Source organism: Falco punctatus (assembly GCF_963210335.1).
Source record: "Falco punctatus genome assembly, chromosome: 6".
Classification (NCBI taxonomy): Eukaryota; Metazoa; Chordata; class Aves; order Falconiformes; family Falconidae; genus Falco; species Falco punctatus.
The window spans coordinates 46,188,792-46,201,238 of NC_137585.1; the positions used below are offsets into that span (position 1 = coordinate 46,188,792).

The 12,447-nt window shown below is 37.8% G+C and overlaps 1 protein-coding gene across 1 annotated transcript in view; it reads left to right on the plus strand.

Moving 5' to 3' along the window:
• Window positions 1–12,447, plus strand: part of NEDD1 (NEDD1 gamma-tubulin ring complex targeting factor) — a 229,143-nt gene that overhangs the window by 168,620 nt on the left and 48,076 nt on the right. Inside the window, exon 16 of the mRNA XM_080392626.1 lies at window positions 558–11,275. The gene's annotated coding sequence lies outside the window, so the exon portion shown is untranslated. The remainder of the gene's footprint in view (window positions 1–557; window positions 11,276–12,447) is intronic.

Here is a 12,447-nt window from a genome sequence, read left to right on the forward strand (position 1 = left end):
TCATCTATGATGAAGATGATAGCTACTATCTAGCAAGCACAATCTGAAGAAGACATAACAACTAATAACTTATCTGTATCTGGATTATTAGGATAAATCAGCAGATAAAGATATGTCTATAATGGAAGCTTCAGAAACTGCAAATCCGATGTGGTAAATGATTCAAAGTACAACACATTAGCTTAGATTTTAATGTTTGTGAAATGAATGAAACAATAAATCTACATGCTGAAGACATATTATCATAAATGTATTTGCTGAAATATAAGACATAAATTGCACTTAAATTTAGTAATCTGTGATGGTATGCTTGAATGTATCTTTGTGATTAAATGTGAACAATTGCTCCTTTAAGGTAAAGGTCTGTGTATGTGTGATTAATCAGTTTGAAATGACAGGGCGGACAGCTCAAGCCATGCCTAGTTATCAGAATGATTGATTTTAGTTGATGCTGCTGGATGAAAATATATCTGTTAATAACTACAGCTGCAAAACTCCTGATGTCACTGATAGCACAAATCACTTCTCACATTCTGTATTATTTGGCTCATTTGCAGATACGGAGCATACAAACGGATCCATTGGAACGCAAAATTATAACGTACAGATTTATGCAAGAAGGATGACTGCAAAGTGCGTTGCATGAGTAGCGTAAGAAGATGAAAATTGCTGCTGTTGTAACTGTCATAGACACATTATTTTCTTTGGTGTGTGTGGAGTTTTTGCTGTCAGGCTTTTATCCTGCAAATTGTTTGTGCTGTACCTCTCTTCCTGCCTGCTTAAAATAGAAAATCAGTCACTGAATCTGGATGCTATTAAGTGTTCTTAGAACAGTTCTTAACTAACTTGGTTAATTTGCACTTTCTGATGAAAGAAGATTTGGTTGTTTATTGCAGATTCTAAACAAAGACGTTGTTCTAAAATCAACAGATGAGATTACATATTGCATTGCATTGATGGAATTGTTTACTATAGGTATATGCCTTGCCATATAATATTTATCTGTTTAGTTGATGTGTTTTTATTTTGAAAGATCTGGAGTTTATCTTCATAAAACATTGTGTCTTACCTGCATTTTTCAGGGGTTAAGAGGGAATGTGGGTGTCTTAGGGACCTCAGAGAAGGAGGGAGATAACAAATAATCTTACGTGTTTGGTTGGATGCACTGTTCTTGCATTCTCTCTGTTTACTACCGCATGTAAAGTCTGCCCTGTCCATTCGTACTGCTCCCCCTGCCCCTGCTCCCAGCCTCTCATGTCCATAAACTGCAGAAAGAACACAGGTCTGAGAGAAGTGCAAATCCTTTCATGTCACTGTTTTAACTGCTTCTCCCCCTGCCTCATAATTCACCCCTTGTTCTAAATTCAGCCCCTTACCCAGCCTTTCTCCACTAACTTTTCATCTGCCATTCCCTACTGGCCCAAACCAACACATTTCATATACCTCCAAACCAAAAATCTTTGCAGGTTCTTACAGTCCCTTGTCCCCCCAGAATTCACAAATGCATCCATTTTCAGGAAGTGCATACAGTGGTGGTCTGAAATGCTGGGCTTCTTGCTTTCTTGGAATGATAAAATTGTCCCTTGCTCTTTCAAGCTTCTCCTTTCTGCTTTGTAGGCAAGTTCTTTAACTTCAAAAATATTTATATAAAAAAAACCAACAACCTGGACTTGTTGAATGTGTATACTGTTTCATCATGCTGCTGTTTAATTATGTCTGGTATTCTGCAGAAGCCCAGTGTGGTCATAGCGCTATCAGGTAGTCTCAACACTTAATGGATGTAAGCGATAGGGAAAAAATGTTAAGTTACAAGAAAGCAGAGGTAATTCTTGCTTAGTAGGATATTAAAACATTACTGTCATTATTATTTGCTTTTATTTCTCCAAAGGAGCTTGGTCTTGATTATGATTCTGTTGTGGTAGGTGCCTCTATCAATCACAGTGAGATCAAGTCCTTGCCTGGAGATGTGCATATAAAGATATCCCATACAGCGGCATGCCCTGAAGGAGCTTGAGGGTAATTTCATAGGTGCCAAATATATTAATGTGAGTTCACGTAGACTGGAGTTTTTCTGAAGTCTGATGTATTTCAAGATTAAAACTTTTATTTATTTATTTATTTAAATTATTCCTGTGATTCCCCCAGGAATAACTGTGATGCAGAAATAAAAGTCTTGCCTGTCTTTTAGATCTGCAACCTTCTGAACTTTGAATGGAAGGATAACATGGCATATGTGAATATGACTTTAGAGAGTAATTTTCATCATTGAAGAATTTTTTATAAGCATTAACAACATAACCCTCAACAACATCTCTGTGGATCTTGCCCTTTTATATGTTGAGAAGGGATGTGTGGGAATTCTGTGTTAGATGCTTTCATCAAAGGAATGGAAAACTCGGGATTAATCCTTGCCCCTAGTGTAATTTACTTAGGAATTTGCTGAGGAATCATCCCTTGATCTAAAAGTCATAACATTTTAAATAAAAAACTTTGAATATTCAGAATGGACCCCATTACCCTCTATGCAGCTAGTAATTTTGGAATGCTGTTGGCCACAGATACCCACAAATTACCTTCCCTAACTTTCCTTTAATACAAATAACGAACATTGCACTAAGCTGCAACTACGCTTTTGTCTTGTTCAAGCAAAAGAGTAAGAGCTGACTTTAAGCATGCCTATGTGTGTGTGGTGTTCCTGAGTTCACTGTTTGATTTGTTTGCAGATATGGTAGTGAGAAGCAAGAAGGTATGTTTAAAAAACTGGTGGTTGTTTTTATGTGCAAGAAGAATCCCAGTTGTGAAGGAATCTGAACTAGGAGGAGGAGACAGGAGTTCTTGGCCACACTCTTTTACTAACATCAATAAGCCATTACTTTGGCCATAAGATTGAATGAAGATGCACCACCTAAGTAATTTTAAATAAATGTCACAGTTTGACACTGAGTACAGGGCATACATACGCATCCATTCCATTTCACAGGGCATCCGCTCCATCACCAGACAGAGCTGCAGGACTCTTCATGTATAAATAACCTGGTGTAAGACAGATTATGTTCCTTGGATATCAATCACTGGTAAATATCGTGTTGCTACTCATGATGTAAGAATACTAAATGGAAACTCATGAAGATTTCAGATTGCTATTATATTTACAGTCCGGGGGCTTACTGCTGAGAATTATTGGACATCTTTGCCTCTGAATATGCGCTGAAAGCTGCCGTGGGATACTCACTGCTAGCTTGCCTCTCAGACTTCCAAATCAGCACTAATCTTACTTCCTACAACCCTACCTCTGAATCACTGTAAATGATGCTAAAAGCTACCAGATCATTGCCTGCAGGGCTCAGTGAGGAAACAAGTCCCCAGACCCAACCTTTCCTGATTCCATATCGGGCAAATGGCTTGGACCAAAGTGTTCTGAATATTATGTGATTACAGGGACTGAATGCAGTGGGGGAGAAGGGGAGAAAATTTGACAAAGAAAGCTTGAAGCGTTGGAGTGCCTTCTAGTAGCTGCATGATGAAAGGGCAATTGTTTCATTCTCCTTCCTTCTACCTGGCCATCAGCTCTTTTTCTGACAGCAGTCAGACATCCCCCTTTTTCAGCTGCAAATAATACATCACTCTGAGCTGGTGCCAAGAAGCAGGGTTGATTCAACCCTGGATTACTGCCGTCTTTCTGTGGCAGTGACTCCACCGTGATTTCTTTGCAGTCTGTGTGCTTCCCGCACCAGCCCCTCTTCTCTACTGGCTGAACCAAAGGTGAGAGATTGTTTACAAAATTCAGGAATTCTGTGTTGGAAACAGTTAATGTATTGAAAGAAGCCACAGTTGGGTGTTCTGAGCCTAGACCCTGATATTTTTCAACATGAATGCAGCTGCTCTTTCGTTCCTTATGAATTTTGACTTACCAAAAATTAATTCCAGGTGTTTCAATCTTTTTTTCTTATTCTATTCCATTTTATTTATTCTTACAGGAGAAAAATGTAGTCAAAACATATAGATCCCCCCCCCCCCCCCCTTAACATATCAAAAGATTAGCTTGTGATAATTTTTAATAAACTATCAGGATAAGAAGATAAGAATGTTTTTAATCATTGTTGGTAGTAGGGAAAGCATGAACTAGATGGATATTTAGTACCCATTTTCTTCTTGACGTATTTGCTCTTATTTTAGTGTTGGATTTTTTTAGTTCTGTAGCATCCTCATTTCATGATGAAAGGACAATCACAAACAAGAGTAGCCCATCTGTGGAATAGTGTCAGTGGGGCCAAAGCCATCTCAGCCAAAATAGCAACTAAGAAGGGTACTCAGTGCTTCATTAACTTGCTTTTGTCCAGGTACCCTGACAGTAGGCCTAAGGAGGTTATCTAGTCCAGTCAGCCAAGCTGGTCAGAGAATGATCACAACTTGATGTAGCCAGCTTTGTCCTTAAATGAGCTTTAATGTGGAACAGTAGAATTCAGGTTGACCAAAATTCAGATGTGTGTAGAGGGATGATTATTTTCACTGGGAGTATAAGGAGTATGATTTTTTTTAAAGTCCTCTTTTAATTCCATTTTGAGTTACAGCCAGAAAAAAAATAAATTTCAGTGTTCCTCTTCATGACAAAAATTTGTTTTCTGTGGTTATGTTCTACTTCATACATCATTATGGTTGGCACACTGTGGGCTTCATGACAGTGGGCCTCCTGAATTTTCTGAGAAGATAACTTCTGTGTAGGAAAGCTTACTATTTTGCTGTTAGTTTCTATTACACAGTAAATAATTTTGAGATAAGAAGTGATTTGCCTTACCACAAAAAGGTACAGTGTTTCAAATGTAGAAATTGGAAGCTTGTTTTTATTACTTCTATGAAACAGTCACCTAGGAGAAAGCCATTTATTAATTGAGAAGTGGAGGTAGAGACTCTTTAGAGGTATATTCAGTCAATTTTGATTCTCTTAAGTTATCTTAGGTGTTTTAAGCATTTTTTTCAGTGGATTTATATTTCAGAGAGAATTTCTGACAATCTATTTTATGCTTCATTGACCATAAGGTTTGAAATTCTAGCCCATATTGGCACAGTAGTGCCAAATTTGTAGTGATAAATAGATAACTTTTTTATTTGAAATGTCTATGTTTTTTAATTTGAGATCTGTAATTTTTTTTTTTTTTTTTGGTTCATTACTTCTGCTACTTTCCTGTCTAGGAAAATGTGATCAAAAGAGACAAAGGGATCATGGTGGAATATTGCTTTAAACTTGTCCATATAAAGAAAAAGAAGAAGGAACGGATTGTCCAAGTAAGGGTAAATGTATTCATACCATGTGTTCATTTTGCTTTAACAAAATAACTTTTATAATTCTCTGACTTTATTTTTTCAGTGACAAATGAAAGATCGTATTTTTCATGGTGACAGTTTTTTCCTTACCAATGTTGCTTCTCTTGGAAATCTGTTTAAAATGTGTAACTCATGATTCATGTGGTAATACCTCCTATCATTATTTAAGTGTGTTGTACTGTGCAATTATAAGGCGGAGTAAACTGAAGAGGAGATTAAGCACTAGGCAAATGCTTCTATTTTAGCATGTTCACTATTATTCTTTATCCATTTTACCACAAACTACATCTCCTCATAAATGGGCCCTGAACCCAAGGAGTTAGTTACGTTGTTTGCCTAATTCTACAGAAATTTACATTTTATATTACTCAATAATATAAAATTTTACTGTAATTAAGAAAGAGTTTACTGTTTTATTTTCACAAGAAACATCCATTTGGCATGTGTTTTTTGTTTTCAATTTCTCCAGGAACCCATGGTAGTAAATTATGGAATCATAGAATCTCCTGAGTTGGAAGGGACTCAGGGATCATTGAGTCCGACTCCTGACACCACACAGGGCAACCTAAAAGTTAACCATATATCTAAGGGTGTTGTCCACATACTTCTTGAACAGTGACAGGCTTGGGGCCATGACCGCTTCCCTGGGGATCTTGTTCCAGTGCTTGACCACCCTCTCAGTGAAGAACTTAATTAATCATAGAATAGCAGGTTTGAAGAGACCTCAAGGATCCTTTTCCTGGGAAAAACATGGTCTAGACCAGATGACTCAGCACCCTGTCCAGCTGAATATTAGAAGTGTCCAATGTTGGGGAATCCACCACTTCCATTGGAGAGATTATTCCAGTGGCTAACTGTTCTCATTGTGAAAAATTTTCCTCTTGTGTCCAATCAGAATCTCCCCAGGAGTAACTTGTACCCATTACCCCTCATCTTTTCCATGTGACTTCTTGTAAAAAGTGCTCTATTTTTTGTTACATCTAAGCTACCTTTCACCGTGGTTTCAAATATCTGATTGTTTCTAGAAACGCTGAACTGTTACATACAAACAGAACATTATTTTGGTTAAGAAAAGATGAAAGATTTCAACTGGCACAAATTTGTGTGTGTGTGTATATATACATATTCACATGTATGCATGTATTCAGTATATGCATTCAATATAGCACGTGTATATACACATATTAATGTATGTAAAATACACTTTTATGTATATAATAGTTATATAATAAGCGATTAATATAATACATCATGAACTGTGATAATAAGAATATGTGAAATCTTGGTGATTCCAGAATGCCCAGGTGAAATTCCAATGGAAAAGTTACCATTTGACAACTTACTTTATTGTTACAATTTCAATAAAGCTGTTTTGCATTAAAAGGAAGAATAAGGTAAAAATAAAAGTAATTCAACACAAAACATTCTCTTTCTCTTTGGGATTATTTGACAGTGCTTACTGTTGGATTTCAACAGGTCTGTGCATTTGTGGAGATGTTGGTTTGTATTCCAAGGCGTGCTTGCTGTGCTTACCACAGTAAGCTACTGAAATCATAAAATACTTCTAATACTGTTTAGACTTGAGATCACTGTCCAGCTCCCAGATTTGGTGGAATTTGGCTAAGAAGTTAAAAAAAAAAATCACTGTACCTAGAAAAAAACATGATTTCGTTAAGCCTAATTTCTTCAGAATTCAGGCCAAAGCAATGTTAAAAGGAGACAAAAAGATACAGTGCTTGTAATAAAGAAATGTGGAAATATGTTTAGTACTTAGATCAGTGTTTTTACACAGAACTAAGGATTTTTCTTTAGGTTGGAGAGGGGATCGCTTACTGGCTGATATCATCTGTAATTCCTCAGTTGTCTTCATTTATTTTGATACCTGTGAATTTGTAACATAGGCAATGACACTTTAAAACAAGACACTTCCCCGCTTTCTCTCACTGATTTTGTTTAACTTAAACTGTGTTGACAGAAGGCATTTGGAAGGAAGGGAGTTCGGACAAATTTATCTCTTGTCATAAGGAAAGTCACACTCGGGAGAGGAAAGGCAAGGAAGAGCTTCTAATGTTTTAACATGCATGAGAATATTAATAGACAATTATCAAAATTAAATTAATTTTTTTTTCTAAGTTAGGTGCCAGTTTTCAAGAACGAAGTATTCCTTGCAGTTTCTCACCTGAGAGGTATAAATCGTCTGCTAAAACCAGGAAATGCCAAAGCACATATTTTATTTATCATGCCATGTCCATCTATTTGTCTTTTATTGAAAATGTAGGGTGGTTTGAGATTTAGAATTGTTAATCTTCTACTCTCTTAGCTTGAATGTCCGTTATTTTCATGTGCGGTCAAAGAAGCATGAGTATAAGCTTCCATGCTGTGCATATAAATAATTCCTCTAGCAACTGGCAAGATTTAAAATATGGCATTAGCTGCAATAGCTGCATTATCTGGGATGGTTTGCCCCAGATACATTAACTAATAAACTTGTATCTGTTTAAGAAAGATCTAATTAGGATACTTTTGTTACAAAACCCAAACCACATTGTTTATTATAATAAAACCCACATAAATTAATGAATAGAACCTAATTTTTTATAATTTCATTCAAATGAGATGACTTGAAGGTAATTTCTACATTTTAAGTATTTAGTTTCATGGCATTCCCTAGCAATTCACTGACTATAATGCCTCAAATGTTTGCCATTATTAGGAAACATTTAATGCAAGATTAGATCAGTCGTAAATATTTTATAGGGAGAAAGTATATTTTCTCAGGTGCTTTCCAATGTCTTTATGCCTATAATTCTGTGCATCTGCATACAAATAAAAGCAATGCTCTATTAGCATATTGCACTCCTACTGCATCCTTCTGTTTTGGGTGAGTCAGTCTCAAAACACTCTGAAGACTGTCGGTTTTGCTTCTAAAGCCAGCTAGGTAGATTTTGGGAGGACTTTTACTTCTTTCTTCCAGCCCCTGTTACCTCAGCAGCCTTTGAAGCCAAGTTATGGCTGTTCCCAGCCATCTGGAGGGCTATCCTCGGCTGTTCATAACATGGTTTGTCTCTGGCACTGGGAGGGACGGGTCCTGCAGCCTCCTTGTTCTATCAGGCAGCAACCTGGAGACCACCATGACACACATGCCATGTTGGTTTCTTTTGTAATGAAAGTGATGGTGTCAGATTTTAAAAGGCAGTGGTTTGGAGATGCTGTTGCTCCATATGTTGAATTGCCTTTTGAACCATACCACTGCTGATGGGTTTGGTTTTCCTTCCCAGGGAAGACAAGGTTTGTAGCATAGTCATCCCATATATGTAAGGCAGATCAGTCTGCCTAAATCGAGCCAGTGAAGGGGAAAGTGGACAGAAGAAAAACAGATGTCCTGTTTTACAGACTGTTACGGAAGGACTGCAACAAACATAAGTATTGTAATTTTTAGACACATGGTTTAAGAAAAGTTAACTTTCTGAGGAAATAAGCCATATTCTACAGGTTTTCTTCCTCTTCATCTTCTTTGCCTGGTGTAGCCAAGGAACTGTGTACCACCTGCTGCTGGCGCATTGGGCCCACATCTCTCCTAACTACTACTCTCATTTTTATGACCCACACAGCAGTTCCTGAAGTTTCCTTCTCGGGGGCTCGTGACATGTTTCTGGGTTGTGATTCATCTGCAGCAGTCGGAATATCCCATGGGTCAGTGATCTCATTTGTAAGTACATCCTGTCTTACAGCATGTGGACCCTAACTGAGGAACTGCTGATGTGAACCGTGAACAGGAGTTGGATGTGAGCAGTGGCAGCAGCCTAATGTTCCACATTAGGCTTCCTGGAGAACGGTTGCAGTTTTACAAAGAAATAGCACACCTCAGAAATGATGCTGGGTAAGATTACTCTGCTGTGTGCTTCAGGGCTGTTCTTCACTGTAGAACTTCAATAAATGTGAAGGAAGCATAGTGTCTGCTCTGCAGCCTGCCTGCTCCATTTATTGCTTGCTATCTGAGGACAAAACAGTGCTGTCTGTATATGCTGTTGATCATATGTTACGTAAATTTCTTTCAGTGAATTAAAATATAAATAATATTAGTCATCAAGAGAGGAGAATAGTATTTCAAAGAAACATTTAAAACTGTTTAACCAAATGGGATTAACAATTTTTTTAGAAGGTTGCTTTTTGGTTTAGGTCTATGCTATGTTTTCTACAAAGTTATGACTTCTAAATTCTGTTAAGTCTGGTTTTGTTCACAGGCAATATTGTTCTTTGTTTGTAAGTTTGAGTTGCTTCATGTGAGATCTCTTGATATATAGTTATAACGCAAGCTTGAAAAAATCCTACCTTCAAATGCATGTAAGTGAAGAAGTTATAAATTGTGGGGATATTCCTATGCATACTTCACACCCCACACACACCCCAGCTTTGGAAGGAACCCATGCTGATGGGGAAAAAAAAACATTGTGAGAAGCTTTATTTTAGATTGGATCACTGAAATCTTGCTTGGAATTTGCCATTTTTCAATGTCCACGAAAATTAGATGTTAACTTCTTTGAATGTTTCATTACCTCTGTGGTAACCTTAAAAATCTGTGAGATCTACCTGCTACCGCATGAGTGCTGGGGCAACAGCATTCCTTTTAACAATTAACGCAATTGTTCAGAAAGGTAAGGGACTAAAATAATAAAACCTGAAACTGTTTCTCTTCTTATATGGAACATGGGATTCTTATGCTTTTAAAGTAGTTTTATCTGTATACTTTGTGACAACTGTTTTTAAAAACTTATTTTCATTTAGCTATGGACTCCCCTTAGCTGTCTATGCTAATGCAAGCAGCAGTCCACATTCAATGCATAGAGGGCTATTATTAAGTTTTATATGTATGAATGGTGCCCTTGCTTTTTTCATTCTCCTTTTTTTTTTTTTTTTTTGCAAACAGGAATTGGAAAGGAGGACAGAATAGGCTGGTAGTATCCTTTCTTGCTGTTTAATGAAAAACCATTACAATGTCAACAGTATGGTATAATTTACTTCCTTTCAGCACATACAAGAGAAATACAAAGTTGTTTACAATACTGCCATTTTACCATTTACTTCCCTTTTTTCACTATATGATAAACACAGTATTTCTTAAGAGAGAAGACCACTTCTCTTCTTTGTACACCCTAACAGCAATTAGTTCCTTGAGCACTGGGTACTAATGGAATCTCTACTGATTTGATCTTGATTCTTTACTTTAGAGCCTTGGAAAGATACAAACACTGATTGAAACTTTGCATAGGTTTTGTGCTTGAGCTCTTTCCCATGGTGGCTTCTGTGGTGCACACATCTGTACCACAGCCTGTCCCTCTTTAGGGGTGTGTATTGGAGGTCTCTCCCTTTCACCAGAAGTCTCTTTTGACAATACCTATGGGAACAGTGTATTTAACCTCTCCACCCCCAAGTTAAATTTCAGCCAAACTAACAGTTCAGAAAGTGATTAATGAGGGTGGTAAGCAGGCTGACAGAGCTGATAGTACTGACTGCATAAACCTGTTCAGCTAGGAAACCGCGTTAAAAGAGACATAAAAATTAAATGTAACCTCTAATACTTCCTTGTCATGTGTTATAGGAAGTGGGAATCACTCACGGTAAGTTATAGTTCCAAGGAAAATGTATGCCATTATGATAAGTGTGATATAAATAGGTAGGTAGGTTGACTTTTACTGCTATTACGAAGTCATTGTACTGCCCTAGATTGGCTGTAGTGTAGTGATTCATAGGCTATTTCTTGTAATGAAGGAGAAAAATTCTGGTGGAACTTGGAAGTTGATATTATAGCTTGTTTTTAAATCACTTATTTCTTTCTTCTAGTGATATGGTAGAGGCTGAAACAAGCAAGAACGGAAGTTTCTTCCTTTTCTCCTTCAAATTCTTCTGGAAAGAACACAACTCTTTAAGAATTTGACTCTCTTATTTTATAAAGGTAAGATGAGGCAGGTGTATTCTCTTTGTTTGCAATCCCCATCTTAATTATTTAGAAAAACTGGTGAAATATCTGGGTTTATATGTTGTTTGAGCCAGAAGTTGGAGGCTAGCAGTCTCATTTGTGCTGATGCTTTTTTGCATCATGGAAGAGAAACAAATAAAATTGGGAGAGCTGGTAACTTTTGGATTAGTTTTTCTAATAAAGGTAAAGTTTTTTTGACACTCTGAGGTCAGGAAATGAAAAAGTGAATGCTCCCATGGTGGCACTAGCTCAGCTGCTTTACACAAATAATTGGTGGGTTGTTTTGTTTTGTTTTGTTTTAATTTCTAATGCTTATTATATTACCATTTGTTTTGCTCTGCATGGAAGAAATTCCCTTTCTGGCAAGCTATGCATTGCCTTCTGTATGCTGTCAATAGCTCAGCAGTGCTAATAGCAATGGTTAAAAGATGGGATGTACAGCTTGTTCAATTAGTAGAAGCAGGTTTTCATTTCCTGAGTCTTGATTGCCCATGATATTAATGGAACCTTAATTTTAACTGTGTATATGTTTTTAAATGTAAGTATAAAACAGTGCATCTGAAAATGACATCAAGTGCGAGTGAAATGTGCTAGTCTGCGTATCCCTCCAACGCAAAATACAAAAAGCAAGGAAATAAGCAGCCGAGTCAATCAATATCCCGTGCTTCGCTCAGCTCGGCATCTCAGGTTTACCTTCCTCCCTTCCATCACACACGGCTCACCTATCTTTACCCCCCTACGCAACAGTCTTTTTTAAACACCCATAATTATTATTTGCCAACATACATAATAGAAATTATACAGGTGAAGTTTATCAATTAAAACTGGCACAGAGTTCAACTATACTCTGCGTATTTCTGCTCGTGATTTGCGCTGGCTAGTGCAAGCTGGGCAGTGAGATCGTGTAGCAGGCTTTTTAAAGCCCTTCTCTGGATTTTTCTGCACCGGTGAGGGCTGAGGAGGGACCCTCAGCATTGAGTGTGCTGCCCTCTGCTGCCGCGTCTCCTCTCCGCCGTGACCGGCCCTCCCCCGGGCAGGACCCCCCTGCCAGACCAGGGCTGGTGGAGGTGAGGGCAAGCCGGGAGCCGCGGGTGAGGACCAGCAAGGCGCAGGTGTACCCACCGCACCGCACCGCACCGGGAGGGCCA